The sequence below is a fragment of the Buteo buteo genome, chromosome 1, assembly GCF_964188355.1.
Source record: "Buteo buteo chromosome 1, bButBut1.hap1.1, whole genome shotgun sequence".
Classification (NCBI taxonomy): Eukaryota; Metazoa; Chordata; class Aves; order Accipitriformes; family Accipitridae; genus Buteo; species Buteo buteo.
Window position 1 is genome coordinate 15,936,636 of NC_134171.1, and position 18,730 is coordinate 15,955,365.

The 18,730-nt window shown below is 36.2% G+C and overlaps 1 protein-coding gene across 4 annotated transcripts in view; it reads right to left on the minus strand.

Moving 5' to 3' along the window:
* RAB28 (RAB28, member RAS oncogene family) overlaps window positions 1-18,730 on the minus strand; it is a 73,045-nt gene that overhangs the window by 20,306 nt on the left and 34,009 nt on the right. The window lies entirely within an intron of this gene.

Sequence of the window (18,730 nt, forward strand, 5' to 3'; positions counted from 1 at the left end):
CTAAAATGAAACCACAATTAAAATTGTATGGTCAAATGCAACAAACTCTTTTCTGAAATAAAGGACAAATTTATCTCTGGGTACACACAAACACTTTGTAACAATTTTACTGCTAACTACACACAAAAACCTGAAGACAGAACTAAATTTTGCACATTCTGTTTGCAAGCATGATGCATATTGGAGATTCCAGTGTAATCTAAAGACTTTTACAAAGTAGAGTTCGCCAAGCACATCTGAATCTTCATATTTTTTCCCAAGTAAAAAATGTAAATGAGTTATAAAGAACTTTATTGCAGAACATGGTAGAGCAAAAACATTCACTATAATAAAAAAATGAACTGAGTAAAAACACTGATGCTTAGTTACTTGTATATGAAGCTTTCAATTCCACAAAGGTATGGTTCAGAAAATTAAAAACAGTAAAATGCATATTTGAAGAGTCACACACATTTTCATTTTTATCATTTCACAACCACTGGAAGCAGTGCAAAGCTTTCAAATGGTATTTTATGTTGAAAAGCACTGGTTGCTTCCAAAACAACATGGAACTCAAGTCTTGCACAGGTTTTATTGTGTACATTCCAGTTTCTCCAAATCTGATCCTAAGGTAACTGGAAACTATATTGAACAGTTTCTCTTTTTATTGCATTACAGTTCCTATAAGGGTGTTGACTCAATGCCGTCAAATTATAAGGCAAATATATTCAGAAGGATTTAAGGACAACCAGGCTCTTTGAGTCAATACAGGAAAAAAAAACTTAAACTGATTTCCTGAGGAAGGGACCCAACTGACTTGTAAAAACTTGTAAATTTGCAAATCTAGTAAGCCTGCATAATAGTGTCATTTGATTATCAGCTGAAAAAATGCTCTCCTAGTACATAAAAGGCTTTATTTTAAAATGATATTGGAGGTCTTTAATTTGTAGGCTCTGGAGATTTTCTCTTGGAGATTTTTAGTCTAACAGGGGATTCCTACACCCCATTTATACTGCTTACCTTGGTTAATGTGGAGTTTTTGCCACATATTACTGTTCCTTGCACATCAGTAAGGCCTTGTTTATAAGAACAGGCCTAAAATCATCCAGTTACCACAGGCATTAATTTGTGAAGGACTAAAATACTCAGCTATTAACACTAATGTTTGTAGTACAGTTTTTCATAATACTAAACGTAGAATATACAGTTTCATAAAAAATAGGAAGAACAAATACATTTACTAAGAGAAAACCCAAAGTCGATAACAATTTTGTTAAAAAGTCATGCAGTCTACGTAACAGCTACTTAGCTTTTTTCTCTGAAAAATAACTACCAGAAGACAGCCTCTGCTGAAATGTTTTTAAGAATAAAATACAGCATACTGCCTAAACCATATCGTTATTAACTATTATTTTTACTCTTCACACATTAGCTTTAAGAACAGCTTGGAAAACACAACAGTGAGATTACTCTTTTGGGAAAAATAAATATCTATTTTCTTTATTTTTATTTGATGAGCTCTTAAAGGAACCTTAAACCCAATCTTCACTCACTGTATTTCTTCAACTATGCCTGAAATCCAGAAACGTACACACAATTACAATAAAAATAAACAGATAGATAGCATTTACACTGTATCCCTCTAAAATACCATGAGATGCTTATATAAGTCCACAAAGACAAGCTCACAAGTTACAATCTCTCTCAAACTCTCTTTCCCAGGAAGGAAAGAATAGGGAGTAGAAGAACACAGCAGCATGCTAAAAGGTTGATGAATTTTCAGGAAGACAATGCCGCTGCCATATTGGAAATCATATCCTCAAATGCCTCCTATTTTCTATTTGAAGAAACATCAAGAATAATATATGGTCAGTGGAGCATATACTGTACTAGACTAGAGAAATTAAAAGCACAAGATTCTGGGATCTAACAGACTGGAAGTGAAAATCAAGGCAAAATTACGTTTCTGAATTTTGTGTAATTCTCCGTCCCTCTCCCCACTCACAAGTATTTCACCCTGTGCGTTCTGAATGATGGGCAGTCTGCTGGGAACTGTACAGTTAGTGTTACACGAGGTAACTGCCAGGTAAGTGTCCATGTGCACACTCTCAGCCCACAGTAAATGCGAGGCAATTCATGTTACATTAGCTCTCAATGAAAGAGGGCACAGTTTTAGCACAAGAAAAGGGTTTCAAGTGTTAATAAATATTTAAGTATACAAAGTTGCAGTCTGCAGTCAATGAAAGACAACTATGCTAACTCAAATTACTTTGCATCGCCACAGGCTAAGGGCACAATCATAGACAGTTACTGAAGACCAGCTAAAATACAGCGAATAGTTACCCTCCAGTCCTTTTTTTTGAACATCTGACATTGGTCGACAGGCAGAATTCTTAGCACACCAGGAGATAAGTCTTGTTCAGCTTTTATTTAGACATCACAGCAAAAAGACTTTAAGGAGGGATTTGGAGGAGAAAAATGATGTTCTAAGATGATGTTTATAAGGAATGCAGGGACTTTATAGAAAGAAAACTAACAGCTGGCCAATGTGGGCTCATATGATGAGCCAATTAACAGCAGGAATAGATATCTTGGGATGAAGGATGATCCTAGAATGCACTTAAGCCATGAAAAGTTTAAAGGCAAAGACAAGTAAGTTTTGAATAGAAAAGAAAGAGAATCAGACACATAAATACAGTTTGATTTTACAAACCAGGAAAATGATCTTGCAGAGTATTCTAAATGACTAGATAACATTGCATTGGCCAAGAAAAAGGAATTACTGAAATTAAGATGCAAAATAAGAACATTTTAACTGTGGTAATGGTTATGATAGGCCATATCTAACAAAGGTCTCAAAGAAAGAATCTGCAAGATTTGGACACACATCAAACAAAAACATTTATAGAAAGGCCCAAAGTGAAGTTTACGTGCCAGATGGTACAGTCACCCTCCTCATCTGAAGTGAATGAGAAAGAAGACAATGGCGTGGAAAATTAATAGCTCCATTTTTATCAAGTAGAATATAAACTGATGGCTAGAAATTCACAATGGGATATCTAAAGGAGACACAATGATTTTAGTCTGAAAAGTGAAAAGAGGTTTAACTGTTTGCAAACAGTGAACCTCTAAAGCACACAAATGTTACAAATCAGTACTTTGGGTTAAGTACTCAGATACAAACTCTGCTATCTACATTAATAAATTATGTTTTCCAATTGTGAAAAGCTAAAGCAACCCCAAGATGTGTAAATTTTACAGAATGGAGCGTGAGTATTTCTTTGATCTATCATTGCTAAAATTCTAAAGGTCTTAAAAATGGGACCAACAGGCAGGAATGGCAGTTGAAATTAGCAAAGCAATAGTTAAAATGTCAAGGAAGTAGCAGTGTACTCCATTGACTATACAGGAACCACTTAGTGTATTTGCATTAAATGGAGTACTTAAATAAGCCACACAAAAAATGAAATCAGGTAAAGCAGAGGGACATCACGAGCAATGGGGGGAGAGAGAGAGACACAGAGAGAGAGGTCATAGTATTGTTTCCCTGATTGCCCTGATAAGGACAGAAAAAGGGGCTCATCAGCCCCCAAAGTCATTTGGAAGTCCCTTTCTAAGAAAAGGCATCCACAATATGGACTGCTGCAGTTTGCTTATTTTTATGCCTGAAATACACACTGGAAAGCTTGTGCAACAACTACAAAAAAACCCATAGTTGCCAAAAATTATCTCCATTGCCTTACTTTTCCTCTCCTGCAACTCTGTTTCTAACTAACTAGTCAAGAGCCCAACTTTTGTTTCTCTGGAATAAAACTAAACCTTCACCTTTAAGCTTGTCTAGTGTGAAGAGTCATTTCAATTAAAGTTAGCAAGACAAATTGCTGCTCCATAACTAGCAGATCTGTACACATTTGTATGCACAGGTAACCCATAAAGATACTGCCACAACAAAAATAGATTAGGAACTTCAGACATGACTTCCACCAAGCCAGACAGATCCAAGTGAAAATCTCCCCTCAGAGATGAAGCCAGCATAGATCAGTGTCTGCTGTAGCAAAAGAAGGTAAGGCTTACTAAAATACTTGCTTCTCATGAACTCTAGAGAGTTCAATTTTGATTTGTACGTGAGACTAAACAGAGATCTAGTGAGGTGAAAAAACAGAATCTAAGAGAGAAATATGGAGCTCCCACAGAAATCCCAAGGATACTCCCTTTAAGGCATTCCTGAAGATGTGAGAAGAAAAACAGGTAAGAAGAACGCTGCAGAATTTAGGTAAGGAAAAAGATGTGAACACCATCATGGTCACCTCTATGGAGAGCAAGTGACATTTTGAAAAAGACAAGGATAAAATTGGCGTTTTAAGTTAGGACCAGAGAGATTTGATTAGGTCACATCTTCAGGTGATTTATACAAACATTTTCATTATCCTTTGAATTGCTTCTGTACATCACTCATTTGCAGTGAAAAGCTGAGAGACAGTGCTAACTCAAAAAGGAAAAGGAAACCATATTTTAAATGACTATCTGCAAGGCTAGACATCAAATGATAGAAAAATTCTGAGTAAACCCTTGAAACAGTATAAATAGTTATTCAAAGTCAAATCTCTATATAACTTTACTTGAGAAATTAAGTGTAAGTCACCGAAATTTTAGTTTATTGGGTAGTAGCAAGGAAACAGGAGAACACTAGAAAGTGCTAGATAAAACACAAATGGCTGTTCACAATCTACCTGCACACAGCCTTTCAACAGCAAATAGTTCTGCTACTTTTAACTTGAGACTCTGAAACCACTAATGGTAAATAAATTAATGCCAAATTTGTTTCTCTTAGATTATTTAGATATATGTGCCATTCCATAAGATTAAAAAAAGGCCTGCAACAAGCCACGTAGCACCACTATGCAGGGACAAACGATCATTTGCATTCCATTACACCATATATATGTGGAAAACCAATAGTCACCCAGCTCAAATACTACTTTAGCTCACCTGCTTCACTGAAATGAACTAGAACAAATATAATTAGCTCACCAGAGTTTGATTCAAGGAATAAAGTGTGATATCAAATCCCACAGCTGTATTGGCTTAAAATTAAGGCAACAATAAAATATGTGTAACAATTTACCAGAGTAATAAAACTGGTACAAACACGAAGCCAGTAAGTATTTTAAAATATATATCATCAGTTAGAAGAATGATGAATGTTCTGGGTTTATAATATTTAAAAATGCCAAACATGTAATAATAGCATATTTTGATTTCAATATTGTCACACAAGCAAATAACTGCACATACTCTAAAAAGACAACAGAACATCATTTATGCAGAATGTAAAGGCTGCTTCTCATGCTATTTATCTCCCTTTCCCACAGGACTGCCAGTCTCTTCTTTCATAAATTCACTGGAGAAGAACTCCATGTAAAACTATGGGGGGGGGGTAAGTCTTTTTTTTAAGGTTTTTTACTCCATTTTGTATGAATCTTCCTTTCAGGTAATTCTGGAAGAAACACAAATATCTAACTTGTACAGGTACTTCCAAGCAGCTGAAAAAATAGTGACAGTACTTGTTCAGAATGGCATAAACAGCTGAGTGGCATGCATAATGCATGCTAAGCAAGTCTGACTGTTTAATAGTTTGTTGGCATTTCTCCTGGATCGTGAGATTACCCTTGCAAACTCTAAGGACTATACAGTCATTTTAGATGATTATACCAGTGATAACTAACCTAACCACTTTCTAAACCATATGTGTGAAAAGAAACATGAAAGAGACAGTTCAGAGAATTTCAGTAAAGGGACGCCTCTCCACCCAAATCTGACTTTCACTTTCATAGCTTGCAATTGTAATAACTGCGACGGTGTCCGTTACAAAGGGGCAGTCCTCCTGTTTAAGCTGCACTTTTTTTTTATTGATAATTACAGCATTTTCCATTAAAACTGGTATTAACACCCAAATTAATTTACAACTATCTAGTTTTGTAGATATCATGCATATTATAACTATTTAATATTTTAATATAATTAAGGGTAGTTTTAAAGTTATGAGTAAACGTGTATTAATCTATGGTACCTCACACAAATATATTCTTTTATAGTATGCTGTGAAAAATGAAATATAAATCTTTCTGCAAAGTATTTGCAGCTGTTCACACAAGGTATACAATTACATAATGTTTAAATAATGAGCTATCATGATTAGCCCACACAGACATGACAAGTAAAATGCTTTAATAATTTATTAATTTGATTTACATGTGCTTAAAATTATGTACATATTTTCTCTTCTGAAAATACTCCAGGGTCATTAAAAAGGGGGCTGTATATGACAATCTCTTTTTCATCCTATTTTTTGCTATAATTTCAGACTGATTTCTTAGAACAAACCTAACTTGAGCACCTGAAAACCGAACAGACTGAAGACAATACTGTTATACAGTATTATCCTCATGCAGTACGCACTGCTCAACAAGTGCAGTCAGTTTAATTTCAGAGTGTGCATGTTCTGCTTCTCCCATGCATAAGCAAAAGTGCATGAAAAAGGGAATAACAGGGATTTACCTAAGACGTGCCAAATAATCTCTATTCTAAAGAATAAAACAGAAACCATGATGAAGATTGGGAGCAGCATTCTGGATTTACTGCCCAGTTTTTCAGATTTCTGCCCCGTAGCACCTACCTCAGCAGAGCATAGCTTAGCAGGTCCCACTGCTCTGGCCAGAAGGAACCCCTCTCAGGCCTCTTCTGCCATAAGCAATATTACCCAGTTTTAATTCTAATTCTGCCATCACTCCAAAGAAAATAGGAAAAAAAAGCAACAAAAAAACGCCTCCCTAGCTTTTTATTGCTCAGCTTACCAGTAACCTACTGCTTTCCCACTAAAAGATGGAGCTATTTCACTATGCCTTAGTTTTTGAAGAATATTAGAATGGGTTACTTAGAACCTCAAGCAAGTGCACTTTCATTTTCTAATTAGACACAAAGGTTCTTTCTGTGTTAATAAAAAAATCATGTGATATAACAAATATCTGATGTTATTAATAATAATAATTATCTGATATAATGAGTAACCAGAATTATGCAGAAATAATAATAAATCAATTCGTCAACAAATCATACCGAGTCTGCAGTACTATCAGGCTTTGTGTATTACCTAGATTTTTAAAAATCAGTTTTGATTTGGTACTTTTAAATTACTACAGCACACACTTCTCGAATATTCAAACCTAAAAGCTGGAGTGCAAACTGCAGCTTTTTGTAGTTAAATTTTTATTAATACTTTCAATCTTTTTCTCACACTAAAATTGTATAACTGCCAAGAAAAGAAAACTCTTTCATGGAAGTCCTGAAAACTATGTCACTACTCTGATTTAAGGAAGCTCAAAATGAAACATAAATACAATTCCAGTACAGATTTTCTCAGTATTTTTTTTAGGTTATCAAGAAAACATCTAGAGTGTTGATCTGGTTATACTCATGTCAGACAAACTACATGTCACATTAACTACCTCCAGGAAGTTATTCCAAACACAAAATAAACTGTTTATGCCCCTTCTCAGATAGATAGCATGACAGATTGTTATTAGTTGAAGACAGATGAAATACATTAATTTGATTGCAAGCATGTGTTTTCTTTCTCACTGTCATGTACACTCTACTGCTGATGCTTCCCTATGAGGGCATAGTAACAAATCAAATGTTGTATTAGAAGACTTGCTAAGGCAGAATAATAATAGCTGGTGCTGCACTTTAATACTTAAAAAACTATACTTAACACTTCCAGCTACAACAGGAAATTACTGGTTTCAGAAAGCAAAAAAAAAAAAAAAAAAAAAGAGAGAGCTTAAAAACTCTTGTAAGTTATACAAAACATTGTAACACTTCCGCTAAAAAAATAAGAACTATCAGCAAATATGCTTCTCAGTTATTACAGAAAAATATAACTTTCTAAATGCCAAATCTGTCATCTGAGCTCCTTTTAAACCAAAAGACAAATTCCTACAAGACAAGAAAATGTATGCCTAATATGGGAAAGGAAAGGTGACCCATGCTTAGGTCTCCAGTTAAAAACAGAAAGGCATCTTGCCTGTGAAGTGAGGTTTGCCTGGTTTTATGCATACCTCTCTTATGGGCCTCCACTTATTTGTACAAAGCCTATATGGAATTCTCTTTCCTCTCAAAGAATGACATACAAAGGCACAAAATCTGTGATGAGCTCTTAGAATAAGGGTACTTCACACAATAAAATCAGGTTGATGACGCTAATAGTTTGTTCTAACACAGGAAATAATAAGAACTAATGTGTTTAGCATGTCAAGTTCTCTTTGACTTGTATTTATGGAAGTAGCTGTAGTCTTTATATTAAGCTTTCTACAGTAAAAAAATCCCATACTAAATGAGACCTTCAAATACTGTTAAACAATAAAGGACTACAGCATTTTTTCTAAAGCTATAAAACATAGTGGTTCTTGTGCATCTTTAGAAGACAGAAGGTTAATGAGGTTAACATTTCCAAGGTTTAAAATAGGTTTCAACAAAAAACAAGAAGAGCAGCCAGAAGCAAACATCTCCATCTCAGCACACCAAGTGCAGATAACTATAGAGGACACAGTGTGACAGGATTCTCACCTAATAACAAGCGTGTATAATGTTTGGTAGATGACAGGTCATTTTTAAGAAGATACGTTAACCTTTGCAAATACAAACAGCAGGCATCTTTTCATACCAGCGTAAAATTTCTTATGAGGAAAAAAAGAATACACCCGAGTTTATTTTCGAAACTAAGATTACAGATGACTGGCTTACACAGCTTGAAGAGACAGTTAAAGAGAAAATAAGAATATTTTTTCTCAGCTAGACATTTCCCATTTTCATCTTTTAATAAATTCTTGGCAGAAATTCTTGCAACCATTTATCATTTGACTGAACAGACTAAGATTACACTTATAGTTAGAATCTGATCCTTTCTGTTAGGTATCTATACTCCTTATCCCTACCCTAATGCAGACATTTTTGGGAACAAATATTCAAAAAAGATTATATTATTAAACAAACAAACAATTGAGTCATCTTGTAGTATTATCTTAGGATTAAGACATAATCGGAACAACTCTGCCTTTTCTTACCTTTGTAAAAGGGTATCATAAGGACACAGAAAGCAAGAGAGGAGGATGAAAGGATGAAAGGCACGTGTTGAATGCCATCTCCCCACCCTGCAACTCAAGTGACTAAGTACACTGAAGATATATCTAGATGGCAGACAGTGGCATAGCAAAGAGATGACCAAGTTAACTTGAAATGATTTTACCATGTATCTCTGTTCACTGACCTAAATAAACATGCCCTTCGGCGTGTTAACAAATCAAGTGGGGATGTGAATGAAAGAATGCGAAACACTTTTGTGCATACTGGTATGGAGAATGAACAGCCCAGCTTCAGCAAATTAAGCCACTCTCTCTGAAAAGCATCATCTCACAGGACTTTAATGTTCTCTAATTTCACACCTTTGGTTATTAGTTTTTACTTTCCAGAGAAATGTATCCTAAGATTACAAGTCCCTCCTGGAAAGAAGACAGTTTGTTCATTGTTGCTTTTTATCCAGTCAGTCAGATTCTTACATGGCCCTTATCGTCAGTTTATAAGCACTTTGCAATTACTAACAGATCATTTGCTGACTAATTCTCTTCCCAGTAAATTAGGCAAATACCATTCTTATTTTTACAAATGGAAAACGAAACATGTATGAAAAGATAAATTTAAAGCCTTGCCTAAGATCACAGGGAGTTTCACTGAACCATCAATTTATTGCTTTGTGCACTAAATCATCTTTCATCTCCTTTAACAGTTGTGTTCAGGAAATCTTTGTGCCCATGAAAAATTTGATAGTAATTAATTTTACTTCCTCATTAAGTTAAAAGCTGTTAATTTGGATTCAAACATCTTTCTAAATAGCTACTTCCTGGAGACAAGGAAAAATGAGAAAATGGCTGGGACAGAACACCTCCCAGGTGGATCTTGCTTGCTCTATTAATTCAATTACAAAAATCACTGGGCAATCACAGTGACCAGCATAGCACACAAACACAGTTGAACGTGTTTACTGAACAGCACTGAGAAAGCAAAACAACACAAACTAACCTGTACTCATACAAACCATAATCCAGGATGCCCAAAAGCAGCCAGAATTCCAGTCCCCACAGGCATACTCTAACACACGAAATGTCTAATGAAATTATAAACAATACAGTAATAGCATTAGGGTGCCCATCTCGGAGAAATGGCAATTCTGTTAATTACGCACCATAACTCAAATACAATAGAGCAGAAAAATATGTAATAATTATCTTGTATCTCTGAAACTCTAGCTGCAGCATCTCTTCTCACGTTCTTAGAAGTTTCTACAAGTAATAAATATAATCTTTCACTTTTTGGATCCAGCATCCTTCACAAACACAGTAATTAAACATACACGTTGGAAAAAAAGAAGTTTCAAGTTATATGCAATTTTCTAATTGCTAATGTTTTAGTGACACTAACAAGAAAAAAGTTATACCATTTAGAATCTACATTTTCTCTCAACAGTATAACACCACCCTTTACAGAGCAACATATAAGAAACACAGAATTACTTGTTTCATAATCTAGTAAGAATATTTTTAACACTAGATGACTGCAATGCATATTTTAAAATGTTTATATGAACTCCTCTCAACAAATTCTATAAGCCTAACTTCAAAAAAAACATTTCTCTTTAGATTACACATTACCATTTTTGATAGTAGTTTCCAAACTTCCCTATAGCAAACTTTAATAACTGCCCAAGCAGTCTGAAACAAGACTTGCTGACAGAAAAACAATAACACACGTTTCTTTAACTCAACATGAAATGATTTTTATCAGGACTACTGAAACTTTTAAAAAACTGCTTAAATTAATTTAGCTGAGCTACTAGTGACAAATTTCTGGACTTCAATAGGTTTTCCCACAAAATAATTTCCCTCCTTGTAATATTAAATCTACTTTTTAGGACAGAGGTTAAAAAAGTGGTAAAAAATAAAAATCTTAATTTCTCAATAATTCAGCTATAGATATCCTGTGTTTTGGTTTAACAATTTCATTAAATCAATAGAGTGTAAAAAAGATACAACAGTACTGTAATTCCTGAAATTCAAAGTTCAGTGAATATTTTTTTTAAATGTTCTTTAATACCTTAGCAAATACATAAAGCTGTAATGTACTAAACATTCAGAAGATGGTGCTAGTCCAATATATCTGCAAGCCATGGATGGACCAGCTTTTCTTCATCTCTCTCAAATATTTTCTCTGGTCCTGATGTATCTACTACATCATCACTGAATTTATCAATCCCAGGACAAGGTACAGTCACCTTCAGTTAAATACTAAGAACACTACTAAATGATTTATCATTCTAAAATTCACAAAGATTTAGTGGATTGCCAGCCATAAAATATAAAGCTCACTATAATTTCATAAACTCAAAGTCTTGAGATCTTAATGAAAGCTCATACAACATTTCTTAAATCCTACCTTCAGACACACACATCAGTCTCCTTTTGCAGTCAACAGCAAGAGTTTCCAGCCATGGTTTCAAGACCTACTGATGCCAGAACCGAAGCTCAGAAAATCTCACCAACCTGTCCCTCTCCTGGTTGTTCATTCCCACCCTCGTGCCACAGCGCACTCGTCTCTCCTCACCTACTTCAGAAGCCATGCAACTCATACGAGCTTATGAAGCTCAATGAGCTGATCCATGTTAAAAATATCCATTTCTTTTTGCAATGTTCTGTTTAACCCAGATCAAGTCACAGATCCGATTCCGTGTGGGGCAGCAGTGCTAACTTCAAACTGTCAACTGGCTTCACCACAAAACCAACCGATCGTGGAACTGCAGCCTCCGTGACCTCAGAAGGGCTGATTCCTCATCAGCATCCAAAAGGGCAGGCAAGTTAACCAAGTCAGTCTCACTATTGTGTATGAGAAACTGAAATTTTCATCTTATAAAGGCAGATAACTCCTTATTTAGAGATTAGAGGCAGTCTGTAATTATAAGCAGAAAACAAAACAAACCCCATCTACCTTTCCACCACCAAACCCCCACAAAATGTTAGACACATTTGCAGTTCTGCCTATAATTCAAACATTCCACAGTGCCTTGCAAGCTAGGTACAGTTGTACAAGTAATTTTTTCCAAAAATAGTAAATCTGCACATACTATAACATCAAGCAAAAAGCTTTATCTATACATAACAGTTCCTAAAACAATGTTCTCAAAATAATGTATAGGAACATATCTCAGAGAAATATATTTCATGAAGCCATGGAAATGAACTATTAATACAAAACTTCTTCCTATAAAAAGCATTTACCTAATAAATAACAATTCCTCACAGGACCCACTCCAGCATTCTAGATGGCTGCTGCTGCATCCATCTATACCGACCGTTTCCACAGGTATACTTCTGTTGACTTCATGCCAAAGAGCCATGTTAAAAAACTGGCTATCCTCTCAAGTGTGATGCTTTTATCCAATACTCTGAATTACTTGCTGCTAACAGAGCCAACCCAGGTCAGCTCCAGGGTCCTTCCATGCCTGATTCCATCGTTGCTTCCAGCAGATGTAATAAAGAGTTGGAGACACTTAGTGCTTCTCCTACATACCCCTCTGGGAGCTCTCCCACAAGAAAAATTATAAATGAATATGAAATCATTCACTGGGATATAAAAACAAGCCTTAAATGTTCAAAGATCAGGCCAAGTCAGTATTATTGTTATTACAATAAACCTCCAGCATTAAGCAATTTCAAACATCAGTTCTTCTTCCAAACTTTTTTCAATGTAGAGGCAAGATTGGCACATATCTGAGTGAAATTACTCAGTTACTAGGCAATTTATTACTGCTTAACTGTTCCATGTGTATCAAATCCTATTTGACAGCAGCCCAGTTTTTCTTCCATTTGGAAGCTTTTGTAACTAATTATTACCAAGCCAAACTGTTTTCAACTGGCAGTTAAAAAATTAATAGTACAACTCAACTTTATATTAAATTACTTTTTATAAGAAAAAAGACTGCTTAGTAAAGAAATACAACATACTTCGATTAACTATAAAAGGAGAAATGAAAATCAAACATATTCAGATCACTGATAGTAAATTCATCAGCTGCTTCTTAAATTGAGCCACAGCATTTCAAAGACTACAAAGAACTGAATTCAAACTATTTATATTTCAACAACATGATGATTTCAAACCAGACAGTTGAAGTGGGACTGTACAAACCTCTTTCACATTTGCCAACTCACATATTTCATTATCACTAATGAGTCACCCAGGCAAAAAAAAAAACCCTTAATTTTAATCAATACATCAGTCATTGGTTCATCATTGTATTAAAGAAGTGTTCTTCTCTCCAAGTAGAATCAGCATCTAGCTTGTTTCTTCCTGACATAAATTTCTATGATGATGTGAACACTTTGGTCCAAAACTTCATTAACTTAATAGAATGCTATAATCGATTCAGATACTGAGGAAAAGCTACAAAAGCTCTTCTACAACATTTATATCTACTATTTTTCCCAACAAATTAAAAACACCGAATAGTAGACACATTAAGACAGAATATACTAATATTGCAACTTTACAGTATTAACCAGTCTCAGATGAGCAAGAGGAACCAACTCATCATGCTAGCTACAAGGGACTGATCAAAAATTGTTAACAGCTTTGTCCAAGACTTAAAAAGCTATATAATGCATAAAGGACCCAAAGGAATAAGAAAAGTACTTTGTAAGTAATTTGATTGTTACAGATCTAAGAAAGCAGGGTCCATAGTCTTCTCAGAGCTAACCTGGCCATCCGGTTGTGTAGAGCAATCCATTCCCTCTTCTTGTCTCTTTCTCACACACACAAAGAAAAAAAAAAAAGGAGGAAAAAAACCCAAAACAAAAACCAAACTCGCACCAAAAAAACTTTCATCAAGAAAGTAGATGGTTCAGTGGAAAGGGCTGGCCTGAAATTAGTTAGAAAAGCGGTAGTTTCTTTAGCAGCTTAAGCTACCATAATTGCAAATCAAATGAATGGCCCTGGCTCTCCCTGTGCTTCTGGCCAAGCACTTCCAAACCTTCTCATGTGATAGTACCACTGCAGAATGAAAGGAATCGATGAGTTCATTCAAACAAGAATTCCTCCCGTTGTTCTGTTCAGTTTAGGCTGGATCAGTGAACTGACCCAACAATCTGTGCAGTGCTACCATGACAACAGTTGACAAGAGCAAATCTGAGTTAAGTCAATTGTGAAACCACGTCCTCAGACTGGGCTGAGTGTTGTGGGGAATCCAACACTGACAACACCTGAATTTGGACAAATGTATGCACTCTTAAAAATTTTTGCCAGGATTCATTTTAAGTTGAAAATATTAAGCAAGCAAGTTAAGTCTCGGCTGGGATTTCTTTTGGTAAACTTTTTGACATTTTTTTCCTAAAACTTCCTAAAACCTAAGACTATTTTAAGAGTTTCTGCTTCATTCAGTTTTTACTGAAGCTAGAGAAATCAGCTGCATCTGACTTAGAACAGTATTTAGATGCTGAAAGCGTACTTTCCCAGATCATTTGGTCAGTCATAACCTCAAACAGTTAAACAAACCCACTCTACTTTTTATAGTTAGGAGTCCTCAAGGACAAGCGGCACTTCCTTTGCTAGGTTTGAAAAGGAAAGGCAGAATATGAGTCAAGAAGTTAACAAGTCCCTCGTAAATAACCCCAAGATATTATCTACTAAAATTTTAGCATGGCCCTCAGGATGACCTAGTTTCTTTGTGACTTAGTACACTCTTCCTCTTCTAATATACATTAAGACAGCATGGAGTTTCCACAGGCATTCCATGGGTGAAGTTTTCAGAATTAGGATAGTAAAGAGGCTTTAGTTAATGGTTAAATATTCATTTAGGCCATCATTGAGCACTCTTTGAAAAACTGTGTCACCATCACACTTCCATTTAAAACATATTTATAAAAGTACTTTAAACAACCTGTTAGATTTTTAGAACTTGTCAGCAAAACAAACTCCTTTAACATAGTCTAGGCAAGAAGAGGGGTTTTCAGAAGAGTCTGCGTGACTAACAACTGAATTTGTTAAGAGCAGATACTGTAAAGACCTTGAAGGCCTAAAATTAATCACTAAGGATTACTCAGATACTCAGTGCCTCTCTCTATCCCACAGACTTAATTACTTTATCCAAAGACTGTTGCATTGAAAAATAAATGAGACTGTGGAGCAACCACCAGAACCCAGGTCACATTCTCTCACCTGCACTGTTCAACCAACCAGCTACAAAGTAATACACATAAATACAGCTACACCACCTAAGGCACTGAGGGCAAAATGGCAAGGGCAGCGGCGGGGGGGGGGGGGGGGGGGGGGGGTGTTCACTGTTCTGGGGGGGGTTGGAGGGTGGAGTGGGGGAGCAGGAGTTGTAACAGCTCAAGGTCAGGAATTTGTTTATTTAAAATCTGATATTTGAAGGTCTGGTGTAACCCATGCCAGTAACCCGCCTCAAGAAGCAGTCAACAGCAGGTATTGAGGCAGGAAAATAAGAAACATTACAACTGCAATGATCGTTCCTTGATACACAACTCACTTTCATGCAGTTTGAGTTCCTCAGCCTGACACTGCATCTCCAGCTTGCTAGGAGTACAGCCGAAATGTTTCATAGCCACTGGTGGACCAGCCCTTCACAAATCTCTGCAGTTCCTTTCTGAACCCATGTGCACTTTTGGCTTCTACAACAGTCAATGAATAGGACTTCCACAATTTAATTATTCACAATGTGAAAAAGTAATTTCATCTGTTTATTTCAAGCTTGCTGTTTAATAAAAAGGTATGAGATTTCCTAGGGTTTGTATTGAAAAACGCTATATAATTCTTCTCTAATCTCTTCTCGTGGTTTTATACACCTGTTTGTCTTTTTCCTATTGCTGAGGAACTAAATCTATTTCGTCCCTCCTCATATAAAAGCTTTTTCATTCCTCTGGTCAATATTGCCCTCCTACATACACTGTGTAGACTGGGACCACCTAAACTTTTCCCAATTCTTGAGGATAATTCTGTGATTTATACCCAAAATTCTAATCCCAGCATACACAGAGTCCCATGAGAGCTTTACAGTTTGGCACTAGGGATACTCACTGTGACAGAAGGAAATTACTCGCTTGGCATTTTGTTTGTCTTGCTTGTTTCTGCTTTTCCTTTCAGAAATGATAGTGAGAAATTTTGGGGAAATTCTAACTAAACAACACAAAAGTGAGACATCCAAGATATTGGAAGTGATTAACAAGCTTTTTGGTTCTTGCTTGCTAATAATATGAAGTTATAACATACTTGCACATATAAACAGAAAACAATGACAAAATAAAAGAATTTACATTGCTACACAACTCGTCTTCACCACCTGCCCCCATGCAAAGAAAATATGGGCATTCCAAAGACAGATGTCAAATGAAAGCCATACGGAACCTTCAAACCCAAAACATTAGGCTGCACACTGCAGGCTACACTGTTGGGGGCAAAAGTGATACCGAAGGTGTAACACCAGTGTGCAAAAGCCAGTAGAGCAGTTAGAAGTGTAACAAAGCAACAAATACCAAGACAGACCATTTTAGTGATGGCACCAGTTAAGACAGGCTGTAATCTGCTAAGATTAAAAGATAACAGACACCTCAAAAACCTCAATTTTTATAAAACATTGCAGCTTTGAAGAAACTTCAAAAGCATTTATGACTATTATCATTCTGCTGCCCCATGAAAAAGTCAAAAGACTTAATTAGAAAGTTGCTGAGGGGACATCTCACCTCAGTGGATCAGCACAAGTTATCATGCAAAGCTTGTTCTGTCGCGCTCACGCATACGAAGTTACATCTATATGCCACGTGTAGCCCACACCTGTGCTACAGCCATATATCTGCTAGGCTTCCAAACTGTAAGACGACGATTCCTCATCCAGATGCATGCTCTGAATGAGTATGAGTGCACACTGACACGGTAACCTTGAGCTAAGCGAACTTATTGTCCCTCTACCACAGGGTAACCTGGTGGGACAGGTCATGCCACCATACATCTGGGAAGGCGCTGCAGCGATGACGACTCGCTTACGGAATGGACCCTAGGACAGGCCCAAAGAAAACTGCACAAACAAATTCCAAAGATACATATACGTGGTTATTAGGTGACACAGCATGTTATACTCTAGCCCCGCCTCCCATCAGTAAAGACAAAATGTTCTTGAAGGACCTTTTTTTTTTTTCTGTCTTAAAGCTCCTTATAGTACAGAAGGTGGATTGAACAAGGAACAGTCTAAATCTTTCCTCTTGCTGTTGAATATTCAACATCTGATAAATTCCCTGCATGCTGCTGTCCAACTGATTAGTCAGATTTGTTAAATCAGACCCAAAAAAGAAATCCCATGATTACCTCAAAATGCTTAAGTCATGAGCCAGGCTATAATGCCTGCAAAATACGGCGCGAGGGAAGCATTATCCTTCAACGCTTAGTCTTGGTACTCGGGAATTTCAATGAACAAGATCCCTCATTACAATCAGATGGGGACAGATGTACCTGCATGGTGGGTGGGCACGGGTGGACATCAGCCCCTCCAACCTCTCTAATGAGCAATTTCCCCAGATTCAAAGAAAAATTTCATAAAAAGTTAAAGAGAAATGGCAAGTTGCCTCCTATTACCACGGGCCTAATGCTTGGGCTGCTGCTTCTATAAAACACAGGTTTTTTTCAAAGAAAATTATTGTTAAAACCATTTGGCTGAAAGCGAAGAGCTATTGAAAACTACAGTCAAACTGGCAGCTTGCTCTTAAAATTCCCCCCACCACTTTTATAAGTATCGTTTTGCTTGTGGCTTTTAACAGCTGTTCACACACGCCTAAGCTAGATGTGAACTTTTATTTTCCCAAAACTAAACGGGAAGCTTTAAACAGCATCTGATTTAATTTTTTTTTAATTAAAAGTGGAGGTTAAAAGGACCGTGGAAATAGATGATGCAGCTGTGCTGATGCTAGGGAAAAGAATTCCAGAACAAGAAGTGAGGTAGAGTAAACACACAAAATAACTTTCACAAAACTAAGTGCACACCACACGTAAGTGATTTTATTAGCTAATGGGAAGTTAACTCTGTTTCTTCAAAAATGTTTTCCAAAATTAAATTAAATTGTATTTTGCAAATATAATAGAATTTGGCTATCTGCTATGCTCTTCCCTCAGAGCAATCCTAAAATTAATTCCAGAATGAAGTGGCTTCACAGGTTCCAATAATATTCCGAAATACATTTAGGAACTCAGAAAAGTCAGGCACACAACTCAGAACTAGCTCACTAATACTGCCATATATTTACTGGTTTGGTTCTCAAAAGAATTTAATTTCCCCTGCATTTAGCTGTCTGCTTGGAATAATTAAACATTTAGAATCAGATCTGCAACAGTACTGAGATACTGAAAGATGCAAGCAGGCATTCCCAGGGGGATTTTTTAAAGTACCAAAGCAACGACTGGGCAATGGTTTAACCACATTTGAAAATCCCACCAGGAAGAAGTCTACATTTTTAAGTACCAGCATAATTACAAAAATTCTGCCCTCTTGGCCTAATTACTTAATACATAGCACTAGACACTAAATTCAAACAAACAAAAAACCCATAGAAAGAAAGGAGAATAAAAGTACACATTTTATTTCTAC